Consider the following 7,755-nt stretch of genomic DNA (forward strand, 5'->3'; position numbering starts at 1 on the left):
TCTAAAACTCTTAGAGGAAAACATAGGAAGAACACTCTTTGACATAAATCACAGCAAGATCTTTTTTGATCCACCTCCTAGAGTAATGGAAATAAAAACAAAAATAAACAAATGGGACCTAATGAAACTTAAAAGCTTTTTCAAAGGAAAGGAAACTACAAACAAGATGAAAAGACAACCCTCAGAACGGGAGAAAATATTTGCAAACGAATCAACGGACAAAGGATTAATCTCCAAAATATATAAACAGCTCATGCAGCTCAATATTAAGAAAAAAAAACCCAATCAAAAAATGGGCAGAAGGGGCTTCCCTGGTGGCGCAGTGGTTGAGAATCTGCCTGCCAATGCAGGGGACACGGGTTTGAGCCCTAGTCTGGGAAGATCCCACATGCTGTGGAGCTACTAGGCCCGTGAGCCACAACTACTGAGCCTGCGCGTCTGGAGCCTGTGCTCCGCAACAAGAGAGGCCGCAATAATGAGAGGCCCGCGCACCGCGATGAAGAGTGGCCCCCACTTGCCGCAACTAGAGGAAGCCCTCGCACAGAAACAAAGACCCAACACAGCCATAAATAAATTAATTAATTAATTTTAAAAAAATGGGCAGAAGACCTAAATAGACATTTCTCCAAAGAAGACATACAGATGGCCAAGAAGCACAAGAAAAGCTGCTCAGCATCACTAATTATTAGAGAAATGCAAATCAAAACTACAATGAGGTATCACCTCACACCAGTTAGAATGGGCATTATCAGAAAATCTACAAACAACAAATGCAGGAGAGGGTGTGGAGAAAACGGAACCCTCTTGTACTGTTGGCGGGAATGTAAATTGATACAGCCACTATGGAGAACAGTATGGAGGTTGCTTAAGAAACTAAAAATAGAATTACCATATGATCCAGCAATCCCACTACTGGGCATATACCCAGAGAAAACCATAATTCAAAAAGACACATGCACCCCAATGTTCATTGCAGCACTATTTACAATAGCCAGGTCATGGAAGCAACCTAAATGCCCATCGACAGACAAACGGATAAAGAAGATATGGTACATATATACAATGGAATATTACTCAGCCATTAAAAGGAACAAAATTGGTCATTTGTAGAGACGTGGATGGATCTAGAGACTGTCATACAGAGTGAAGTAAGTCAGAAAGAGAAAAACAAATATCGTATATTAACGCATATATGTGGAGCCTAGGAAAATGGTACAGATGAACCGGTTTGCAGGGCAGAAACAGAGACACAGATGTAGAGAACAAACGTATGGACACCAAGGGGGGAAAGCGGCGGGGGTGGTGATGGTGGGATGAATTGGGAGATTGGGATTGATGTGTATACACTAATATGTATAAAATGGATGACTAATAAGAACCTGCTGTTTAAAAAAATAAACTAAATAAATTATAAAAATTCCAAAAAAAAAGAATCATTGCCCCAGAATATGCCTGTGTTAGCCAAGAGAAATTAGTGAGATCTGGTAAATATTAGAGGGACCTCTGAGCCTCTTAAGATAGGCTGCCGCTGATAGGGTGAGGAAGTAGGGGTATAGGTACCATGGAAGCAGAGGGGAAACCCCAAATTTTGAGCTTGATTTCAAGCTTGACTAGAACTTGTGGGGCTTCCAGAACGGAAGGAGAAATAATATTGAAAGTGCTGTCCTAGGACAGCTAATGTCTAGAAAAGGAGAAAAAAACTCTTCTCTGTCTCACTTCTTACTGAGCACCCACTCAATACGTACCAAGTATGTGCTAGGAACCCAAGTGACAACAAGGGAACTAGCCTACTGGGTGAAAGGCATTTTCTAAGTTGTCTCATTCTCAAAATAACCCTACGAAGAAGGTATGATTATTGGTGTGATTATGTCATGCTCTAGATGAGGAAACTGAGACTCAGAGCTGTTAAATGATTTGCCCAAGTTCCCACAGCTGGTAAGGGGTGGGGGTGAAGTTTGAACTCAGATCTGTCTGACTCCAAATCTTTCAATGCGCTATCACTGTTTCATTAGCAGGGAGAGAAAAGGTGTGATGAATTCGACATTTAAATCCATTCTATTTCTTTGTTGTTATTGTTGTTAAAATACAATTTAAATAACTGAACACCAAACTGGACCACACCCACCATCTTTTGGCATAATTTTTTAAAAGTGACTTTTTGATTGTAAAATTAATATTACTCAACAAAAAAATGTTTGGAGACTACAGACATGTAGAGAGAAGTGAAAGAAACAAAACTGAATCAGAGGGACTTCCCTGGTTGCGCAGTGGTTAAGAATCCGCCTGCCAATGCAGGGGACATGGATTCGAGCCCTGGTCTGGAAAGATCCCACATGCTGTGGAGCAACTAAGCCCATGCGCCACAACTATTGAGCCTGTGCTCTAGAACCCGTGAGCCACTACTACTGAAGCCCGCGCGCCTAGAGCCCGTGCTCTGCAACAAGAGAAGCCACCACAATGAGGAGCGCACGCACCACAATAAAGAGTAGCCCCTGCTCGCCGCAACTAGAGAAAGCCCACTTTTTCAACGAAGACCCAATGCAGCCAAAAATAAATAATTAATTAATAATTTAAAAAAAAAAAACCAAATCAGATAATTCTTTAAACATTAACATTTGTGGTGTTTCTCTCCACTCTGTTATGAATAATTTGTAGTTTGCATTTTACACTGAAGTTATCAAACTGCATACCTGCTTAACATTATAAGCATTTTTCCCCTGTTTTTAAGTAGGTTGCATTACCATCCATTTACGAGCTGTGAAATATTACATCTGGTAGATGTACTTTATGTTTTTTAATCATTCCCTTCTTGGTGATTTCTTGTAAATTTTCCTGTTAAAAAAATATTTCTTCAAACATCTTGGCGTGTATATCTTTGTCCTAATTTAGGATTATGTCCCTGAAATTGATTCCCAGAAGAGAAATTCCTGGTTCAAAAGGCCTGGGCATTATTTCTTTTTTTAAATATATTTATTTATTTTTGACTGCGTTGGGTCTTCATTGCTACGTGCAGGCTTTCTCTAGTTGCGGCGAGTGGGGGCTACTCTTTGTTGTGGTGTGCGGGCTTCTCACTGTGGTGGCTTCTCTTGTTGTGGAGCACAGGCTCCAGGTGCGCAGGCTTCAGTAGTTGTGGCGTGCAGGCTCAGCAGTTGTGGCTCGCAGTCTCTAGAGCACAGGCTCAGTAGCTGTGGTGCATGGGCTTAGTTGCTCCGAGGCATGTGGGATCTTCCTGGACCAGGGCTCAAACCCGTGTCCCCTACATTGGCAGGCGGATTCTTAACCACTGCACCACCAGGGAAGTCCCAGGCCTGGATATTATTTAAGCCTTTGATGCATACTGCCAAATTGCTTTCCAAAAGAAAGATTTTTAGCAAGTCATTTTCCCACCAGAAATGTAGAAGTATCCATTGCTCACACTAACACCAGCTTTTGGGGTTACCAGTTTTTTTAAACTTTATATTTGAGAGGGTATAAATGGCTTCTTTTAGTTTGTACTTCCTTAACTACTTGTGAGGTAGAGAATGTTCCATGTTCATTGTGTTTCATCTGTCTCCTTTGACCATTTAATGGGTTCTTAGTCTGTTATCAATTTTATGTTCTTTACATAATGGAAATATTAACCCATTGTGTGTAAAACACTTCCCCAGTCTGAAGTTTGCCTTTTACTGTTAGTTATGATTTTGGAATAAAGTAGGGTTTTTTTTTTTTTGGTTTGTTTCCAAAAACAGAAGTTAAGAATGTTTTTATGTTTGTGATGCAACAGACAAGGGCTTAATTTCCAAAATATACGAACAGCTAATACAACTCAAAAACTAAAAAACAAACAACCGAATCGAAAAATGTGAAGACCTAAATAGACATTTCTCCAAAGAAGAAATACAAATGGCCAATAGGCACATGAAAATATGCTCAACATCATTATTAGAGAAATACAAATCAAAACTACAATGAGGCACCACCTCACACTGGTCAGAATGGCCATCATCAAAACGCTACAAATAACAAATGCTGGAGAGGGTGTGGAGGAAAGGGAACACTCCTGCACTGTTGGTGGGAATGTAAGTTGGTGCAGCCACTATGCAGAACAGAATGGAGGTTCCTCAGAAAACTAAAAATAGAGCTACCATATAATCCAGCAATCCCACTCCTGAGCATATATCCAGACAAAACTCTAATCCAAAAAGATACAGGCACCCCTATGTTCACTGCAGCACTAGTCACAATAGCCAAGACATGGAAACGACCTAAATGTCCTTCTACAGATGACTGGATAAAGAAAATGTGGCACCTATATACAATGGAATACTACTCAGCCATAAAAAAGAACGAAATAATGCCATTTGCAGCAACATGGGTGCAACTAGAGATTATCATACTAAGTGAACCAAGTCAGACAGAGAAAGACAAATAACCATATGGTATCACTTACGTGTGGAATCTAAAATATGACACAAGGAACTCCCTGGTGGTCCAGTGGTTAGGACTTGGCACTTTCACTGCTGTTGCTCAGGTTTGATCCCTGGTCGGGGAACTAAGATCCTGCAAGCCGTGCAGCATGGCCAAAAAATAAATAAATAAACAAGATAAAATATGACACGAAATGAACCTGTCTACAAAGCAGAAACAGACTCACAGACATAGAGGACAGATTTGCGGTTGCCAACAGGGAGGGGGTTGGGGGAGGGATGGGGTGGAGGCTGGGGTTAGCAGATGTAAGCTATTATATATGGAATGGATAAACTCAAGGTCCTACTGTATAGCACAGAGAATTATATTTAGTATCCTATGATAAACCGTAATGGAAAAGAATATAAAAAAAGAATGTGTATATATACATATACATACATATATATATATGTATAGGCGAATCACTTTGCTGTACAGCCGAAATTAACATAACATTGTAAATTAACTATACTTCAATTAAAAAAGGAATGTTTTTATATTTGTAAAGAAACCTGTCCATCTTTTCCTTGTGATTTCTTCCATTTTTCTCTAATCTTAAAAGATCATTCACTCATCTAATGGCTAATTTTCTGTTGGATTCAAGAATTGATGGAGGGACTTCCCTGGTGGTCCAGTGGCTAAGACTTCGAGCTCCCAATGCAGGGGGCCCAGGTTTGATCCCTGTCAGGGAACTAGATCCCACATGCTGTAACTAAGAGTTCGCATGCTGCAACTAAAGATCCTGCACGCTGCAACTAAAGATCCCACATGCCTCAACTAAGACCTGGGGCAGCCAAATAAATAAAGAAAGAAAGAATAATAAAAGAATTGATGGAGATGTCTGAGTTGTTTTGTCATTTTTTAATAACAAAAGAGAGAAGAGGATTATTTCCTTTACTTTTTTTTTTTCATATATTTGACTTTCCTTGCCTTTTTCAGTACCTTGAAATATGCTCACTGGAAGTGGGGGCTGTAGGAGGAAGTGTGTATATGTATACACATCAAAAAAAAGTCTGGAAGAATATGTACCAAAACATATTAACACTATTTTTTTTCTGACTGATGGGAGCAGGGCTGGGATGGATTTGTTAGTTGTGCCTGCCCAGCACTACTATTTCCTTTGGGCAAGATAGCCATCTTCATTCCCTGTGACTTTGGTGTGGCTGCCCATGACAATACACTTACCCTGTATAGCACCTTATTCCTCTGGCAACAGTTCTGGGGGTAAAGGCATAGGCATGTCACTCCAGCAGAGCCCATCGGAGTCCTTCCCTGAGACTGATACATGAAACTGGGTGTAGCTCCTCTTTTGCTGGGTTCAGTTGGAAAGTTGGGGCTGCCTCACACCATGCTTCCTGCCAGGTAGAGGAGATCACTCTGTAGAGGAAAGGAAGCCGAAGTGTAAAGAAAAATCGAGACAAGGAGAGATGAGAGAAAGCAAATCCTCCAAGTACTGTGTCTCCAGTTCCAGTCTCACACCCTGATCCATGGTGTTCCTCTTTCAATCTTGCCTCAGCTATTGTGAGCCATAGGCTCCTCTTTGGTGAAGGTGGCTTAGATTGGGATTCTATTACTTGACAAGTGAAAGAATCTAACCAATGGCAAGGAGATTTAGGGGAGGGAAATTGCCCCTTAGCCCCCTATCCCCCAGGCAAACCAGGTCCCTTCTCTGAGCCTCAGTTTACACTAAAAGTACATTTTAGCTGTCAAATTTTTAATCCCAGTGGTATTCAAGGCATTTCACATACATCAGTCTCATAGAATTCTCAGGAGAATTCTGAGTCAGTCATCGATATTCCCATATTCCCAATGAAGAAACTGAGACTCAGAAAGGCAGAGTGTGACTCAGTTAAGTTAGTCTCAAAAGCCTTTCTAGGGGGACTTCCCTGGTGGTGCAGTGGTTAAGAATCCGCCTGCCAATGCAGGGGACATGGGTTCAAGCCCTGGGCCGGGAAGATCCCACATGCCACGGAGCAACTAAGCCCGTGCGCCACAACTACTGAGCCTGCGCTCTGGAGCCCACGAGCCACAACTGCTGAGCCCACGTGCCACAACTACTGAAGCCCGCACGCCTACTCTTGCCGTAACTATAGAAAGCCCGTGCACAGCAACGAAGACCCACCGCAGCCAAAAATAAATAAATTAAATAAAATAAATTTATTTAAAAAAAAAAAAAGCCTTTCTAGGAACCTCAGCCATCTTCCTTTCTCACTGTAAAATGGGCATAATAACTGACCACCCTCAGACACAGTCCTGAGAATAAGAAAGGGAAAAGCCAGTTGAAATTGAGTTGGGGGTAAGCATTGTCCCTTCCCCACCTTCCTGGAAAATGCAGGAATTCAAGAGTTGGGGGCAGCACTGGGTGATGATGGAGGTGGAGTTGGGGACCTCGGCAACGAGCCTCCTCTGGCTGGCTTCAGTCGAATTCATCACACCTTTTCTCTCCCTGCTAATTAAACAGTGATAGCGCATTGAAAGATTTGGAGTCAGACAGATCTGGGTTCAAACTTCAGTCCCACCCCTACTTCCTGGGAGTTGCTGCCCCGCCCCCCCGGGCCACCTTCCCAAAGAAGGCCTTGCGCAAGAGGACGTCAGTCAGGTCCCTTGGCCCCCTGCCTACCTCCCCGGAGCACTTTCGGGCTTTCCCTCCCCAACCTGGCCCCGAGCCATCGGCCACTGGCGCCTGCCCAGTCACGTGGCCCTCTTTGGCCGACTTCCTCTAGGATCCTGATTTAACTCTCCCTCCGCCACCGTCCCTCCCCGCCCCAGGCTCTCTGGGCACCACACCTGTTCTGCCCGGCAGGTGTAGGGAAGTAGAGCATCAGCTCTGCCTCAGAGGGGGACTTCGGGCTTTAGTTTTCCCGCCTGTCAAATGCGGCCCCCACCCTGCGGTTGCCTCAGTCCTCTTCACTGCCTCCTACTCTTGCTTTGTCCTTTCCCTACGGCCCCATCCCTCCACCCCCATCAGTCTCCTAAGCCCTTCCCAGGGGCGGAGGTGGGGGGAGGGGGAGGGGAGGAGGGACAGAGTCCAACCTTAAGGGGGCTCACGGAACTGGTCTGAAAGAAACTCCAAGAGACAGGGTGAAAATGACCAGCTTCCGGCATCAGACAGACTTGGGTTCGAATTCGACTCTGCTTCTGACCAACTGCTGATTCTGAACCCTTCATCTCTGTGCCTCAGTTGTTCCTTCTGTGAAACGGGGACCCTGCCAGGAGACGAAGGATGGAAAGACTCCAAGGGAGGCTCCAACCTGAACTAAGGGGTTCCCCCGCCCACCCCCGCCCCCGGCGCCCCTTCCCTAGCCCGGG

The 7,755-nt window shown here is 43.7% G+C and overlaps 1 long non-coding RNA gene across 1 annotated transcript in view; it reads right to left on the reverse strand.

Moving 5' to 3' along the window:
* Nucleotides 1-7,710, reverse strand: part of LOC137773739 (uncharacterized) — a 24,523-nt gene extending 16,813 nt beyond the window's left edge. Inside the window, exons 1-4 of the long non-coding RNA XR_011075720.1 lie at nucleotides 7,480-7,710; nucleotides 6,765-6,895; nucleotides 5,632-5,823; nucleotides 4,430-4,539 (exon numbers count right to left, since the gene is read on the reverse strand). This is a non-coding gene — a long non-coding RNA (uncharacterized lncRNA). The remainder of the gene's footprint in view (nucleotides 1-4,429; nucleotides 4,540-5,631; nucleotides 5,824-6,764; nucleotides 6,896-7,479) is intronic.
* Nucleotides 7,711-7,755: the final 45 nt, after the last annotated feature.

Source organism: Eschrichtius robustus, chromosome 12 (genome assembly GCF_028021215.1).
Source record: "Eschrichtius robustus isolate mEscRob2 chromosome 12, mEscRob2.pri, whole genome shotgun sequence".
NCBI lineage: Eukaryota > Metazoa > Chordata > Mammalia > Artiodactyla > Eschrichtiidae > Eschrichtius > Eschrichtius robustus.